Here is an 18501-nt window from a genome sequence, read left to right as displayed (position 1 = left end):
ATGAAAATCGCATTAACTGGTAACCTAAATATGTTATTCGAGCCTGATACAAGAGGTAAAATACCAAATAGGATACCTCAAAAATGTTCTACGAATAATGAGCTAATAAATAATTTAGTTATTGTAATAACTAACGGGTAACGGATGCTTTCTTTGATGTCATAATACCAATTTTTTTTTTATTTAAAAGGTCGTCTAATACCAATTCGACCAAAGTGCTAAAAATTACGATATTAAAGAAAAAATAATATTACCAATTCAATCACTCTTTTAGGTGGTCTTGTATAAAAACTGAAAGATCAAATGTTATTTTGGTATTTATTTGTATTTTACAAAATATTTCGGTAGCTGAATCATATCAAAAGAAGGTTTTATACCACAAGCATACCAAAATAAGGTATCATACCACATTTAGATTTTCATATTTTATCTGTTCCTGGTCGAGATGTGAACTGTCAAATGGGAGTCAAACATTCAGAAGTCATAAATTTTAGTTACTGTTGTTATCTTTCATCAAGTATTATCAATACATTTTCGTAAAACATTATTAATTGTAAGATGAACGGCAGAAACCAGCAGATTCAACACAGTTTGGATGGCTTAACTTAGCTGGGTTAAATTTCCAATAAAACATACTCTGGTGAAACAAGAATGTAAACAATCTTTATTAGAGTCATTGGGGCTAGAGCACTACTAGCTCAGAGTTTTTGGTGGGATTCAACTGAAGAAAAGCAAAACAATGAATGTGTTGTTATACAATTTTTAAGCAATTATTGCAAAATAAAATCGATTAAGTCATCCGCAGTACCCAGCTCAGAACTACCTGCCAAGATTTTGTAAAATTTCCAATTTTAACATCTGTAAAAAGTATTCATATTCCAAAACCTAAAGAATACCGGTTAATACCTCAGAATTATAAAGATCAATATGTAAAAGATAATAGCGAGTAAAGTACAATTGATTGCAATTATTAGATATTTCGGAAATTTTTTCAACTAAGTACTTTTCTTAAAAAATCTGCTCAAATCAACATTTCCTTGAGTAATGATGAAGTTCCCTAAATATTGCAGGTTTTTCTAAGTAAAATGAATTTTTCAGAAACCCTGCTAATGGAAATTAATCACTTTTTTGCTCTTATGAGTATTCCACTAACAAGGCAATCCATAACTTTTAGTTGCATATGTATTATACAAGTTTCTATGTTTTGGCGAATCTCCGGTCAATTTAGGGTACTTTGAAGTTTGAAAGTTGAGTTTACAGATTGGTGCGACATGACGTAAGTTTTGACGTTTGGCATTAGCTAAATAGTATTCGTAACTTTACTTGGAAATCTATTAAGAATCCGGATCAATTAATAGGGTTAAACTTAAATTCCTCTATTGTTCTAAGAACAACCCCACCCGCCTGGGGATGCTAGAAGAACTTTAAGAGAGGAAACCTCTGTCCGTATACATTTTAGTATGTATAGCATCGCGCCAAGTTCAATGTGTTTTGGTTTTTTTCTGCTCACTGTCGTTGACTTTGCTCTGTGTGTTTGTTTTTATTTTTCTTCTCACACACCGACGGGTGCTGCTCACTCAACGCGCTCTCCCGTCTATCCGTGTCGTCGTCGTTGTCCATGGTTTAGAGCCGGGGGAAGTCACAACAAGAGTAGAGTACCTACACACAACGTATAGCGCCGTAGTACCGCCGTAGTCGTCGTCGTTCATCGTTGATCGGTATAGTGGCTTTTCCTGTGTTGTGTTGTGTACAATTGTGTTGTTAGCCGCGTACGTCAGGCCACTAGCTTAGGGTATATTCTCAGTTTTTAAATAATTCGCGAGATAGAAGGTCGCACAAGCTATCGACTATCGTGTGCGATCCGTTCTTTTTGCGCGGAATTCGCTAAGTCGGGCGCTGATAACGTCTGTCGTGTATTCTATATCGTGATTTGTTTGTCACCTTTACGGATAGTGCAGCACTAGTGGCGAAATTTAGGTGACACACTATGTTAATAAAGCTTGTGCCTTTTAGCTGTGAATTTATCAGTAAGTGGGAAGCTTAGCGATCCGCCCACGTGTACGTTGATTCATGTACACATATATGAAAACCATTCTAGAGGAAGTCCATCTACTACAGCTATAGTATAACGAGGATGTACACTAGAATTTGAGGAAATGGAACTAAATGTGTCTCGTAGTGTCATCGGGTGTTGATTGAAATGATGTGCTTTTTAGGTGATGAAAATTATAAGCCGCAATGGCGCAGTTTCAATCTACAAATGTGTATTGTGTCTGAAATTGGTCCTGCCGGTTGAAGAGCCGTCAGGTTTTCTGTGTCGGGATTTTGTGTGATTGTGCTACGGTTGAAATAAATAAAATGTGATGTCAGTGTCGGTTCAAACAAAGCGAAATAAGAAGTATCGATCTAACGGAAGAACGGTGAAGATTGTTTCAATTGCCAGTGCTGGCGGTCTCGATTGACATGTCCAATTGAGCTAACAGTACTTAGTTTCCTTGAGCCAATGGATGTGCGAAGCAAAAATGTTCCTTCTCAGAAAGTGCTAAAATTACTCATTCAGCCTGGTGCGATGAGTCACATGCTCACATGGCTCGAAGATAATGATTATCAAGGCAGATTGACACAACGACAGTTTACGGTGGTGTGAATTCAGTATGCAGTATTTCTCAATTTGACGCTGCGTTGTTTAAACAAAATCGTCACATCACGTCATCATCGGTCGGTGGCAATTTAAACTGCGTATATGTGGCTGCTGGAGGAAGCAGCAATTCGAAATTGCCTTTCTTATGAACGAGGAGAACGAGTAAGGAAGACATCCAAACAAACAAGCTCCATTCAGATCGTAAAAATACACAGCTCGTGCGATATCGTTTGCTGAAATTGATGTTGTCTCGTTGGGAAAGATACTTCATCTTTTTGGAGCGATCAGTGTAAATATTAGTCGGAAATTTTGAACGTTGGCATTCTGTGTTTTAAAATTTGCACATTCAATGATGAATAAATATTCGTTTACGTCTGTAAATTTGATCTAATTAGGGGAAATGGCTCTAATGTTGGCCATGGATGTGAGATTGGGCCCATCGCTAAAAATCGGCGGTGTAGCACCGGTGTAGCTACACCGCAAACACGAAAACGACATATGTGTCGTTAATATTGCGGTCGTATAATAACTCCCGAAATAAATCTTATTTGATCAATTTTCCCTTAGCAACCAAACCAAACCAATAGTAGCCATTTGTGTTGTTCATATGAGCTAAGAAAAAAAAAATAAAAGTAAAAAATTTTATTCCATGAGCCCAACCTATACATCCAAAGGTCAACATTAGAGTTATTTACCAATCTTCTTTGTTTCTTTCTTAACTTGGTAAACTTAAAGTTTGATGATACGTTCATTTTCATTCATTGATACCTACTTCGGAATTTTAGTAAACATACGAAACAGTACAGTAAATATGCTCCATTTTATTCATGGTTCATTATGTATTTACACGCATACAATTGGCATGAACATCAAATGTGAGTGAAGATTTATGTCATTCTCTGCATTTTTATTTTACAGCAAATGTAATGGCAGTTCTTACAGTGAACTTTACTGCCCAAATAAGCATAACAGTCACATATTTGCTTGATTTTCCATTCTAATGGAATTGTTATGCGTTTATGAGTAGTTTATTGAACAAGCATTTTTTTTTTCAGAATACATAATTTCGTATAAAACCTTCACAAGATGATTATCTAGCCCCGGTGTATTGATGAAAACAAACTTTGTTCGAAAATTTTGCTAACATAATAATTATGAAATTGTTTAAAAAAATCTTCTCGACCACATTACATACTCGGTTGATTACAAATACTGTATAATTTTTATGCAAATGTTTAATAGTATCTTACATTTCCCGGTTGGTTGGGTGTTTGGAATGCCTATAGAGTGGTCCATGAATGTCAGAATCATGTTTGATGGATTTTTTAGAAAGCAAGCACAAAGTAAGGAATTTTCACGGTATACATTTTTAAAAAGGTTTGTGCCATTTTAAAATTTGACAAATGCTAAATAGCCGCAAAAAATAAATAGAAACTTACAGGTAAACCATCGATTTTAGGGAACTTCTATAGGAAATCAGTTAATTGAAAGATGTTACAAAATTAGGGAGTTGGGAGTAATTCTGGACTCAAAGTTTGGTTTTGTTGATCATTTTATTACAACAATACATATCATATGATAGGATTTATCTATTTTAGGATTCACATACCTTCAACACATTTTCTGTACCTAACTTCTCGAATATTGCAGTATTGTTTGGACTTCATATAAAGAAGCTTATTTAAGTCGTATAGAATCAGTTCATACACAATTTTTGTTTTTCGCTCTTAGAAATGTAGGCTGGACTTCATTTTCCCTTCCTTCCCATGAGTTACATTGTATGTTAATTAACACTGAAAACACTGAAGAAAATAGTAATGATCTCTTTTGTTCATGGCTGCCATCGGAAATTGGCTCCGAAGAAAGCATTTTCTTTGTTTTGCACTTCTTCAACTGCTATGCATGCTATCATGGTAAGCAAAAACAGTAAAGAACTCAAAGAAGACGTTAGCTGCTTGTTGTATTTTATTCGGTCCTTGCGCCGCACGGAGTGTACCACTCATTGTGTGGATCGCTTGCTCAAAGATAAGTTGGAAAAGAGTGTGCACCTCAAATGGGAGAACCACACACTCTTTGTCGAGTGTTGTGCGATGCATGCACAAAGTTTATTTGTAATCGCTCTGCGGTGCATACCAGCCCTGCTTTTGTTAATGATGTAATCTCACAGCGTATGCATTTAGAAAACTTATTAACAAGTTTGAATTTTCATGCACCATCACACCTTTTAAGAATTTTTAATTTATTTCATGTTTTACCTCAAAGAAAAACTTATGCAAAAACTGGACCAATCAACAAAATGTCTTTAATAAATACTGAGGGATTATTGATGTACAGTGCTGTTCGATATAACAGCAGTGCATGTCGATTTTCATACAAAATGGTCAACTTTGACATGATGTAACTTTGTTGTCTTCAATAGAGCTGAAACCTTAGTCAGAGAACTACAAATATGTTGAATTTTACGATTACAAAATACCAAATTTTTGGAAGCACCTACCGGAGAATGATATACTAGGTAAAATTGTTTAAACAATCCACACCCAATTAACAAATGTACACAATAGTTAAAATGTTTAAAATATCTGCATTACATAAATTTACAAAAAAAAAATTAGAATTTCATTTGGAAATATAATCATTAATTCTATTTAGATTCTCCATAATTTTTTTTTTAATCCTCCCAGAAATTTTTTGAAGCTCCTTTAAAATTTTAAACTCCTAGAAATTCCCTTGCAATTATCTTCAGCATTAGACTAAAATTCTGTTAACAGTTTTGTTGAATTCTCTTCAGAATTCGATTCTCTTGAAATTATTACCCGTATTCTCTTAGAGCTCTATTTGTTTTTATTAGTGTCAACCATGAATTTGTATTTTGTGTGGCAAGCATAATTATAGACTTAATGCCCAGGGAAGTCGAGAAAATTTCCAACCCGTAAGATTTCCTAGACCGCACCGGGAATCGAACTCCTCCACTTGATGCGTCTTGTTTTAACTCTCTCAGCAGACATCAACTTGGTTAGACTTAATCTTTGCGCATTTTTTAATGTTTATCTAAAAACTTCTTTCTGGACCATTCTCGGATCAATAGTCAAAAGGTCGTAAGTATTTTTGTAACTACAGGATTTAAACGTCGATTTTTGGAAACTGCTAGCTCACAGCGCAAACTAACATCAGGAAGGTTAAAATGGCCTTTACCTGTTGGAGGGAGTCTTCAACGAGCAACCCTTTGCTCTAAGATTCAAACATGCAAGTTTTGATTCGATTTTGCAATGACTTGTATGATTTGTTCTAGTCTATGCATTTTTTCAATCTCAACAAGCATGATACAAGGATTTAATAATGGATCCATCTTTTATAAACTAGATTGAAAACTATTTGACTATATCAATAATCTTGGCACCTTTTTAATGTAGAATCAGAATATCCGGAGAGTGAAATTTCACTGAAAGTATGTGCGGGGTAAGGAATGGAAGAACAATATTAAATGAAGCGTATGTATACACTTACGAAAAGGCGCTGTATTTAATAAACAAGTTTCATGATTATTGTTAATTCAGATTAAAAACTTTATGGCAAGCAAGAATCGTGATGATTACTCTTATGAATTTCTTGAAGTACTGAATCCATTCAAAAAATCCAATATGTAGTGGTTTCCTCATTCTTTAGGTTGCTCTTATACCTGAGATTGAGATTACTGAAAAACTAATAACATATCACCTATATTAGTACATTTTTTGGCAACGATTTCTACTTCTCATCAGTGGATGGAAAACTAACACAACATGCATGAGCATGCTATCAATTGATGTTTGATCGCTTTTTATGAGTTGTAAGCTGAAAAGATTGTTTGGCTTTGCATGAGAATCTTAAGCGATTAAGATTTGCTTGCCAAATTTACACGCGAGCTTATTTTCTCCGGAAGGCTCAATGAATGAGATTTGAGAATGATTTTCCCAAACACTGCCCCGGGGTAAAACGCATGTTGTGATTTTTCGGGTAAAAATGCTGGTTTAAGTTCTGAGCCTTATTATTTGTTAATTAACGAATTCAATATGGAAAACCTGTGAATCCGCATCGGGCTTTTTACCCAGGGGGATTTCGGACTGTTTTTCTCTATTAGATCCTGCTTAAACCTGGGTATAAGTTTCGAACCGTCTAGGCCAATACAACAATACATCAACTGGCTATCTAATTTGGGTGGAGTAAATCAGTTGAAACTCAAATTCCATCAGCTCCATTTGCAAATGATACGGTCATAACAAATGCAGAAAACAGGATTGTTTGACACGCATAGCAACGCACAGCACAATGATTCAATCCTTCAGCCCAAGGAGTGGGATCGTTTGAAATCACGGATTACTAGAAAAACTTGCCACGATCAATCAATGGGAGGAGCCTAAAACTGGTACCATTGCGTATATTGGATTGTGTAACTAGTGCATATGCCGTAACTGGTTCACTTACCCTACCACCAAAGAGTTTACTTCCCTTCCGAAGAAATACCTCAATAACCTCGACTGGAATTGAACCCAGACCCACTAGAGTGAGAGACAGACAAGCTTTTCACACAACAATCAACGCCGTTATTATTAATCACATAATCGAGCAGTTTTGGGACGATCTTCTACCAAAGTTTTTAAGAAAATAAGGCTATAAAATTAAAATTTGACATACTCAGCGTGGTTCTAATAGAAATAATCTCATCCCAAGTAACATTGCATGTTTAATCAAGGTTTTAAGGCATTCTACAAGTCTAAATCATGGACTACAGAACACAGGTTTTTTTTTTTTTTATTATAGTCACTTTAACACTCTTGGGTCATTCGTGACGTGTCCGGGGGTGAGATTTGAACTCGTGACTTTGGCGTGAGAGGTATGGATGTTAACCACTACGCCGGGGTTTTCAATTGCTCGAATGATGTGATCCATTCCAATGTTATGTATGGTGTTTTGAAGCATCCAGTATTTTCTTACTGCATTGAATAGACACTGCAATCCAGAATTACTTGCCAAACTAATATCTTGTTGGACGATGATTAGCCGAGGCGAAGTGAGTCTTTGACAAATTTCAGTAAACATTTTCATTTCAACAGTGACAACGTAGATATCTGCGAAAAAGTTCAAAATGTAAACAGTTCCAACCGGAAGCATCTGCACTCTAGTAGTATGTACACTTCGGTTTGTGTGTTTAGCTCAGTGATCGTCAAACTGTGACCCGCGGGCCTTGTGGAAAAAAAGAAGATAATTGCAAATATTTCCTGTCGAACTAAGAAACTTAGTTCGAGTAAAGCATGCATCATTGTATATTTATTGGCTAGTTAAGCATTTTCATAATAAACCATAAACGAACGATAACTCGAATCGTTAAATTATTTCACAACAATTAACAATTAATGGAAATCAGTCAAATTTAGCTGAATTTTAAATGTGACTAATTAATATTGTGAAATTTGGTATATAAAACTCTATTGTCCCCCTAAATGGAACTGATTGAGGACCCCTCCATTAGCTTGAGTTGAAGGGTTTATATGTTTAAAAAAAAAAAAAATGAATGCGTGCAGCAACGTTTCCTGTCTGTCTCGTCGAAATCGTTATGAATCGAAAATGTTTATTACCGATCGATTTTCGAGACCGCTACACTCTTGTCCTATCTATATGTACATATGGATATAAGCATAATGTAAACACTATGATGTTATCTTATTTAGTTCTATGGTAAACTTGTGTTCTGTCTGTGCTATAAAAAAAATCCTAGCTTTTGGGAAGAGAATGGCAGTGTGGGTGGTGTGCTCATAAAATGTATTGTGCACAGGCGTGCAAAACATATGTTTTGTCGTTTCGGAGTGCTCTTTGGTGTTTAATATGGGAAGTATGTGTGTCTTGGTGGTATAGGCGCATCTACCACATTTCACAACGAATCTTGCATGTGTCGATAACGGCATAACATGCACTGATAAGAGACAGCTGCAAAAAGTTGTCGATTTCCTGTACGATTGTATGGTTAGGTCGTTTCTTCTGCCGTTTCCTTATCGCATTCAGTGCCATTTTCTTATCTCGGTGGTAACGCAAACCAGAGATGCAAATATGTTCATACGAGGTAATGTTGCTGTCGACCGCACAGACGATTACTGTAGAAATCTTTATCAGTCATTTATTTATTCAAAATTGGATTTACTTTATCATATACGTTCGACTAATTCATTAATCAGATAAGATGTGGACAAAAGTTCGTCTGATTGCATCCAATTTTAGAGTAGTACAAACCATTTTAATCATATGCATAAATATACACAAAATCATTCGATTCAAAAACGAGTAAAAATAGTCTTGAAGCTTGGTCTAAGAATCTAATTCATTGGCAACCTCAATGTATTTAGACCTTTGTAAACTAAAAAAAAAAATGCAACCAATTCATATAAGTGCCAGGTAAATTACTTTCCAATACATTTAACATAATATGCTATGTCGTGCGGGTAAACAATTTTGTTACGTTCATTGAACTTTTATTCCACCGAGGCTGGCAGGAAGACTTCACTGTCACAGCTAAGATTATATGACAACATACACAGGTACCCAACCCTTGTATGTTTGAGCAGGCAACCACTGACTGACTGGAAAGACGTATCTATCGTCGTTTTTCGTTATGCAGCATAATGTTTTCCTTAGAAGAGCATGGTGACATAGTGTAGAGACCATTATTCGAAGAAGGAGGCCTTTTTAAGATTCCTGAAGCGTGCCAAGCGATTGTTTGGAAGATGGAATTTACCATGCCGCTATGTTTTACTTCTTCTCTACGTAGGAATGACAGTTGTACAGTTTAGCTTTGAAAGGATGCTTGCATTGATACCCATCTCGGTAAGTAACCGGCGAAGGCCGGGAAGTTTGTCACTGGATAATCCTATTTGAATAGGCTCAAGTATTGCCAGCACGACGTTATATTTGTGTGTTTGCACTGGGACTGATTCTTGATGGATTGACTGCCTTCTGACTATTGATGAGCGAGCAGTGAATGTGTGTCTCTCGATCTCTGGGGTGTCACATAATAAGCGGTTTGTACACACATATGCCATTCAGCTGAGGAGGGATTCTTTTCTTCTGCTCTCTTTCAACAAAATGCCACAAGTTATTTGATATGACCTAATCTGTTCAACACTTATATCTGCCTGTATGTATTTCGGATGCAATGGAAGGGAGGGGGCAGTTCACGTTTGAGCGAATGAAATAAATTATCATAAATAAATGTCGGTTTTGTTGAAATTGTGTCACAATGATTATGACAGAGAAGAACAAGAATAGTCAGGCTACTAAGCTTGCATCCTATTGAAATATTGAATGTGATATTGTATCGATGTTGCAGTTGTTCTATTGTATGAAAACCTCAATAAGTAACTGAATTGTATTGTATTTTAAAAGGAGACACACTGCCTTTATCTGAAATAAGACTGAATAGTGTTATCACGTGTTCGTCAACCTAAATCCTGACATCAATCCTTGGTATTCTAAATATAGGTGACAACTAATAATCCACATAGTATGTATAGCGAAGCGCAATTCCTCCATAACAAGCCATAAATGATCATTAAAGAGATAGTGTTGGACCATCTTTGCTCACAAATAGAGGATGACGTACACCTCATAAGTGCTACAAATTCAATGCAGCGTTTAGCTTTTATTTTCTCAATTGGATTCAATAACTTCAACAATAATGGCACCGCGTGACCCTGCAGTACTGTGGAGTTACTCAATTCGATTGAATTTAATTTTGTTGTAGTCGCTAAAAGCTACTAGAGCGTTTCACCTTAAACAAATTGTCTATTTGTTTATTTGTTGTCACCCGTCGTTCAGGCGTATTGTGAGTGAAACGAAGTGAGGGTTCGATTCCCGCTTCAGCCGGTGGATCTTTTCGCAACTCGAAAATTTCTCTTCTAGTCTACTGGGTGTTGTATGTTGTCCGTTGTATAGTGTTAAGTCTAAGCAACCAGCCACCGCTTGAACCCAGCCACCACTTTGTAGCTGCGCTTTTACCGACTGACGGTTATTTGTTCACAAAAAATCCCGTGTAAGGGGCTATTCAATAATTACGTAAGCATTTAGAGGACAGGGAGTGTTTAAAATTGGCTTATGTTTTCTTATATTGAAGGGTGGGAGTCTCTGAAATATGTTACCTATGCATGAGCGGATCAAATGTTGAACACATATTACGATCAATGGTTAAGCGTTCTCCAAAACGTTTTATGACACGATTAGATTGCACGATTCCCAACATATTTTTAATAGCACGATGTTAAAAATTTGGGTTTTGAGGTACGTGTACACACTGTTCTTCCGACTTCATTTTAGTAACGACTGAATATCTGTCAATGAAACTTACAAAGTGTAAACTGAACTAATTTTACCCAATTTTTAAAAGATTTAAGCTCAAAGTGTTAACATTTAAGTGGTATGCTCCAACCGGTACTATCCTCGGATTAAATCCCTATCTCAAATGTCCGGCTGTTATGTTGTCGACTGTCGACGTCGATGTTAATCAACACGGTCCTTAACAAACATTTGGCAGGGCCTGTATTAAAAGTTAATAGTTGGAGCTTACCGACATTAGAGTCATTTGCAGGTAACATAATTTTATAGTGGACTCTCTGGTATGGTATGAAATTAGTTCCTTAGTTTGTCATAGTTCCAATCCGTTTATTTGCTGATAAGTATGCAAAGAAGAAGAAGAAGAATAATATAAGCACAATAAAAAGAAGATATTCTCACCTTATAGCGAAATAAACTTTGTAAAGAACGAAAAATGTTAAATTTATGATATAACCAATTAGAGAACCACTAAAACCAAAAACGGGCATACCTACCCTACTTAAATATTTTGAGCTGAACAAGTTTGATATAAAGCACAATTTGATCCACCAATGGTTTCCATTCCATAGAGCACTTTCAAGTCTCTTAGAAAGCCAAGTTCCAACATACCTTTGAAGTTTTTAATCAACAGTTATCAACATTTATTCAACGAGTAATGTATTTCACCATGCGTTTAGAGAGGTGTCTGAAATAATTTGACACAACATAAGATTGTTATCATGTACCTGGGACCCATGCCAGCTTGTGGCCCTGGCTTTAGCCTCGCTTAGCCTAGCCTTACCTTTGAAGCGACCCTGCTGATACGCCTTAGCAGTGATTAGCTTTTTTATCGGTGGTATATTTTGGCTTAGTTATTTAACGGAAAACTAGGGGAGAGAATACATAACCTACATTTACAAACACATAACCTAATCTAATCTTGGGGCTTCAGATAGTTGAATCCGGCGGATTTAATTGTTGGCTTGGTCAAGGCATTTTCGGGTTGGAATTATTTTCGACTTCATTCGAGTATCGATGTGCTTGCCAACGAATACAAAAATGGTAAATGTGTAGAAAGGTTTCAATTGACAAATAGAGCAAATTGCTATACTAGTCATGGTACATTTTTTGATTGTCTAAATTAAAATACATAAAGAGAGCCGTAAAATTTTGATAAGTATTCTTAGAGGGCATCAGAGTCAGGTAAGAAGGCTGTAAGTAACAACATTATCAAAATCGAGTAAATGATACTAAAACAAAGTTCAGGTGTTTAATGGCTAAAGATCAAAAAGTGGAAAAAGCTAAAACAATGGGTAGTGAAAATTATAACTTTTGCACGATGTTTGCAGACATAAGTAACTAGAACACGGTAAAATAAATAGTGGATGAATGCTTTTATTTCGTTGCATGTCTGCGTTCTCTTGAAGATGTTGCGATGAGTATTCTATAACTCGGTGTCGAGTTATAGAGCCATAATAAAAAACTAATTGCATTACTATAGCGATGGTAATTTCCTATGGAAAACACAATGTTCAGGAAATTTAAAGCACCTTGGTGTTATGACTAATGTATGAAAATTAGATAAAATTTAATTCCAAGTTCAAATTGAGTCATTCTATGAGAGCAATCGAAAACGAAATATGCAGCTTAAGTTTAAATGCTTGTGAAGTTTTTTAAATAAATAATTTAATTTAATTTTTTTCCTTGATTTGTTTTCCGTTGATCTTGTTTTCCGTGCTGAGTACCAATGCTACCGACGCCAGGGAAGCAGCTCCCACACCTGGACCCTACCTAAGATGTTATGCCTTCGAACATTCTGGCGGCGCCGACTGGGATTGAACCCAGGCCTGCTGGGGTGAGAGATAATCACGCTTACCACTACACCACCGGCGAGGCTTAATTTAATTTTAGTTTAGAGCTGTCAAGAACATTTAAGACATGGTCATGCATTGTACTCCGAACCGTATGTATTCAAACAGTATAGTATTACAGCAGCTTTATAATACTTTATAGAACTTTATTTTTTGTTTAGACTGAGTAAATTATGTTGGTTATCACAATGTGGAAGATTATTTACATCAATGAAATCTAAGGCCGTTTTGAGGTCATAAACAATGTTGTATAATTGTTTGAGAATAAATTCGACTTACGCGGGATCACCTAAGATTTTCTATAGTTTTAAAGTAAGAAAAATTTGCAAACTACACAAGAAAATCAATCAGTTGTCTCTCAAAGTGGCTCAGCCACTTAATAGTTTCGGTACTTTTGTCTAAAAATCAGTATCACCCAAAAGTAACACCGTTTGAATAGCAGTAGAGTAGCTACAAAAACGTAGCCTTTGCCACTCTCCAGGCTAGAAGTGAAGACCAATTTGAGTTTTCAAGTGTTACAGAATTCCTCTCATGCCATACAGCTTTCACCCCGCAATTGTGTATTGCGAAATGTATTTATTTGATCCATAGATCGCCCCAATAAAGATAATAATCGTCTTTAACTATTTCTTATCATTGAACATCAACAAGTACAAAAGTACAAGTTCGAGAAAAAAAAAATATTTCAGAATGAATTGCCAACCGTATTTTCGTTAGGCCACACATAGGATCTGTTCAAGCATTTATGATCTTGATTTTGAATCGTTCGCCGCTATTTGGATTTTTTTTAATTTTATTTTTATATTCGTATTGCGTAATACAAAATCAGACGATGACGGCGACGGATTGAGTTTAGCACCCGAGCAGAGAAATTAGATCTGCTAAAAAAAAAGTAACGCGCTATAATTATGGCAGACGTTATTTATGTGAGACCATTGTAGGCACGTCCCGTATTTCGTTCTTTAATTTTCTTCTCACTTGTCTGCCAGCTATGCTACGATACGATATGTAACCGTGTTGGCGCGCTGTTGCTTGTTCGGAATGAAAAGTTCTTGCTCATCTTTCAGTAATTTGGTAAATTTAATTAAAGACTCATTCTCGCCACTGACTGGGAACTGTTGAAACGTTTGAGAGTAAATGACCAACAATTGCTGTTTTCTCATTTGCTGATGAAAGCTGGTGCGAGTTCAAATTGGTTGCCAAGGGTTTTTTCACTGTTTAGGTGAGTTAATTATTTTTATGTTCTCAGAATCGGAACAATGCCTTAATAGCATGATTTAATAATGATGTTTTTATAGAAAAAATAGGTTCAACGCACGAGCTATTTGTTTTATCTACTTGAATGGAACAAAAACTTATTATCGTAGGTCCGATGACTGTTGTTTGTGAGTACAGATTAGTAAGGAATACAATGTTGTCAACATTTTGTGTAACTGCAGTAAATACAAAGGACAAAGCTGTATATGGCTTATCCTGAAATTTGCATACGATTTCTCAAAATCTTTATCAAAGTTTACCAGTTGTGGTATTGAATTTGCTGTACTAGTTATGTTCTTCAAACTATAGCTGTGCATTTTTTAAATTACGATAAAGTCGTCAACATAGATACTGCTCCTATTGTCGTTTTACCATGTTTAAAGGTTTTAACGTTAGCATAAGTCGATTTTGTTATAATCAATGTTAAGCTGTAATCATCGAGCATAGTTAAAAGAACAGAAAAATGTACTTATTTACATCCATTGCAAGGTCGTATCAGTAATTATGTATATGTTGTGTAATAAAAATGAATGACTGAAGCCATCCTATAAATAACCCTGTACCGACCTTCTTGTGTTGATCGGCACGGGGAATCGGTTAGCAACCGGTTAGGGAGTCATACGTACACACAACCTCCAATGAGGGGAGCCAAGCATACCAAGAGAACCGCAAAGTTGAGAATATAACAAAACCAAAGAAATATAATGCTAATGTAGTTTTATGTATGCATTCACTTCGAGAGGTTAAAAGCTTTGGAAGTGCCATTCCATGTACATAAGGAAGGATTTTGTTTCACTCCCAGCAAGGAAAGTTTCCCAATCCGGAAGGGATAAAACAGGGATATACGATAAAGAATATCGTTGCTGATTTCAAAACAGAGTTGCGAGAAGAATGCAACATAAGACAATCCATTGGAATCTCATACAGAGAAACGGAATGGCTTTGCTGAAGATACTCATCTTTTTGTGACTCAACAGTGACGTCGATAAGTTCCATCAATCGCATATTTAAATTAAATACACATTCTTAAATCCGCGTTAACTGCAGTAGTAGTGTTGAGTCAGAGGAGTAGTACATTCCTCACGCAGTGGCGCTTTGCGAGACACATAAGTCAAGATCAAGAGCAATGAAGACGGCGACATATAGGTGATGACCGGTCGTTGCCTTCGCCAGCTCAAATGATAATTGATTGCTAGTTTGCCCTGTAGAGTATGCGGGCTGCATCTTAGCTGCATTTTATTATCGATCGCAGACTGTCGCAGTAGTGCAGTGATTGCTTTGAACGCGTGGTGATGAATGTAAATTGGCCTCCATATTCAATTAATGTATCAGTACAGGAACAGAGAAATTTCTGTATTATATCCCTGCAAATTATGGAGCATGGGGAATGACACTGACTATAGGTTTAGTGTTTCTTAGTTTGCATCCTTGGTATTTTATTGCACCGCTAAATCAATATCAATTGATACTATTTTTGCAATTTGATACCCTTTTGGATGATTATCGACCAAAGCCACAGAGTTTATCAAACCGCGAAGTGGTAATTAAAATCATGATTATGTTGATTCTGTCATCCACACTCAAGTAGCTACAATGCGTTTAATTAGTCAACATTCCGCTTTTGACCTATCAGCCCGACGGTGGTAGGACAATGTGAGGTTACCATTATTGTTTGCATGAAGCCCAGGAGATTAGCTATTAGGGGCTCTTCATAAACTACGTAGACCATTTTTGAGAGGTTTCAGATCCCCCTCCCCCCCTGCGTAGGTTGACAATCGCTCATACAAATTGTTGGACATTTGAATGGACCGCAGACAAGTACCAACTCCTTCATTCTAAAATGTTTACGTGGTTTATAAACAATCCCTTAGCTGTTTTAGTTTCCAGAATATCAACTACCGCACAAAGCCTCTCCACAATTATATTGAGTGCTGTTTCTGTTCGATGCCACCACATCGTCGACATTATCTGTCCTTACCGCCGTTGTTTGTGGAACCACCAAATCCACTTTAATGGCTGCAAAATCAAAAAACCCACCTTTGTTTTAAATTTGTTGCGATTGTCATTTCACTATACCTACATGTTGATGAAAGGATTAATGTAAGGGAAATGACTCTAATGTTGGCCTATGGATCTAAGATTGGGTCCAGCGCTAAAAATCTGCTATTTAGTAATTTTATCTAGATGAACGCGTCATTGAGACGGTACTAATGAATATTTTTGGTCGATATTGAAAATTTAGGCGATTGCTGAATTTATGTATTGGCCCAAATTAGGGGCATTTAAGCCGACATTACATCCATTTCCCCTATATATTTTCAGGGTATATCGTTTATCAAATCTGCAACGAACACCCCAAGGCAAGACCCGTTCAAATATTATGTAACACAAGGAAGTGAAGTTTTGAATACCCCCCACCGCCTCGCCACGCACTAATACATGGCGTTTAACGCATTGCCTGCCCGAGCAAACTAAAATAACAACCTGATATAATCTAGATAACAAGTCTAGGTATATTTTTTTCAGTTGTTATCCAAATAAATTAGTTATAAACCTTGATTAATTTTGTTATCAGTAGTTATCTTATCTTAGAAAAAAGTAATATTTGTTTATGAATGATGCAAGATTTGGTTCAAAACTCTAAATATTATCCACATGGTAAGTAAAAATGGTGCTTCACACCGGTAATCATATTTCAGTTGTCAGCCTAGTGTTTTAATATCAAATCGATAACATAATTTGAAATTGGTTGGCAAAATTTGCATACATCACAAGTTTTTTTTTTTATCAATAATAGTAATAATTAGTTATTTTTATGATATTCAACGAGCATTTTTTGTTATAAGTTTTGTTATGTTGGCTGTTCATTCAACCACAACGATAACATATTCACTTATCAAACCTTGATTACCGGGTATCAGAACTTGTTATCAAATTGGTATAAAACTTTGCTCGGGAGACTACTCTCATCTACTCTTGCGTTACGTAATATTTGAATAGGCTTTCACTGACTTGTACTGACATAACTTGTCTCTGTCTGCACCCGAAAGTAGGACTGACAAATTTAAACTCGATTCTTAAATACATTTTTCGGTAATGATCCTGTGTGCTTGATCGTTACTATTGAATTAATTGCTGCCGATTACTTGCACAAATTACACACTAATTCCATTATATAGACCCTGTCGGTGGCTACGTGTGGAACAGAGACCGATGGAAAATAAACAAGAATAAAAAAAAAATCAAATATTAGAAATTACGTTGCCTTGTTCATCCTTATATATCATTAGCAAATGGCAGTTGTTTTTCTGATGACTATTGTTGAAGGATACACTGAAGTCGCTTTTTACGCGGTACAATGGTCCATATTTGAAAAAAAGTTGGCGTTCTATCAAAATTATATCTCAGAACCTATCACACATACTTATTTAATATTTTAATGATTAGATTTCACGTCTTATTTTTTGTAAAACACCAAATTATTAGAGACTGTGTTGATACGTATGAACTCAATTCTGATTTCGCGTGATTTAATTTTTTTTTATGTTGCCCTAATACAGAATAGGTACAGAATTATTAATTTTTCGTTGGTTTTTTGTAATTTTTTTAAACAAGTTGCATTAAATTTGGTTGAAATTTGACATCACATGATCAAAATTTAGGCGAAAAAATCGTGTAGAAATAGAATTGAGTGTATTTTAATTATTTAGTAAACAACTTTATTGCTCATTGAGGTCAAGTACGCTGTATGATTTTGATGCTCATCCAAATTTTATTTATTTATGTGTAGGCAGTCAAGGGTAGTTTTGTTACAATGATAGTTACAATTTATGTCTTACTTCTAATAAATATTGTATACAAAAAGACTAGACTAAACAGTTTCTGGTTTAAATTGTATAACTTTTACATTTTCTTATTTAAAAAATAGTATTGCTTCAATTTGTTTTTCGTAAATAGTTTCGCAATGATTATTAGTTGTCATCATCTGGTTTAAAGGTCCAAATTTGGCATAATTTGTACGATGGTGTTGGCCAAACCATTATTTTGGAAGTATTTAGATTGAGATTCCAAATTGATTTTATTTTATAATTACGTAAATTTGTAGAAATGAATGAAACGATGTATTGATGAATGCATGAAAAAGTAGAAATATTTGCTTTAATTTAGTTGCTCAATCTTTGTCCCACGGAGATTTTTAAGTTATTTTATGCGTAAATCTGTACAGATACTAATCATCTGATTATGTGCATTTAAAATCATTATGGTATTGTAGAAACAAACGTTGTTTCTTCCAAGAAATAGTAAATACCGTATTTCTGTTTTCTATTATTATTATTAAAAAACTTACACATCTAAAATCGTTTTTAGGGGCTTCCATTAAAATACTTATCATCT

General features: G+C 35.6%; 1 protein-coding gene across 5 annotated transcripts in view; it reads left to right on the top strand.

Moving 5' to 3' along the window:
- The window catches only part of step (cytohesin steppke), an 89923-nt gene that overhangs the window by 25354 nt on the left and 46068 nt on the right, over positions 1 to 18501 (top strand). The window contains exon 1 of one of the 5 annotated variants that reach the window (XM_065222581.1): positions 1760 to 1977. The exons of 1 other annotated variant lie outside the window; for it this stretch is intronic. The gene's annotated coding sequence lies outside the window, so the exon portion shown is untranslated. Of the gene's footprint in view, positions 1 to 1759; positions 2804 to 18501 lie in introns of those variants that run through there. 3 more of the 5 variants (XM_065222582.1, XM_065222580.1, XM_065222579.1) reach the window with 3 other exon arrangements.

The sequence above is a fragment of the Ochlerotatus camptorhynchus genome, unplaced genomic scaffold (assembly GCF_037179485.1).
Source record: "Ochlerotatus camptorhynchus isolate MF236.1 unplaced genomic scaffold, CSIRO-AGI_Acam_v1.1 ptg000176l, whole genome shotgun sequence".
Lineage (NCBI taxonomy): Eukaryota > Metazoa > Arthropoda > Insecta > Diptera > Culicidae > Ochlerotatus > Ochlerotatus camptorhynchus.
This window is presented reverse-complemented; position numbering and strand designations above follow the sequence as displayed.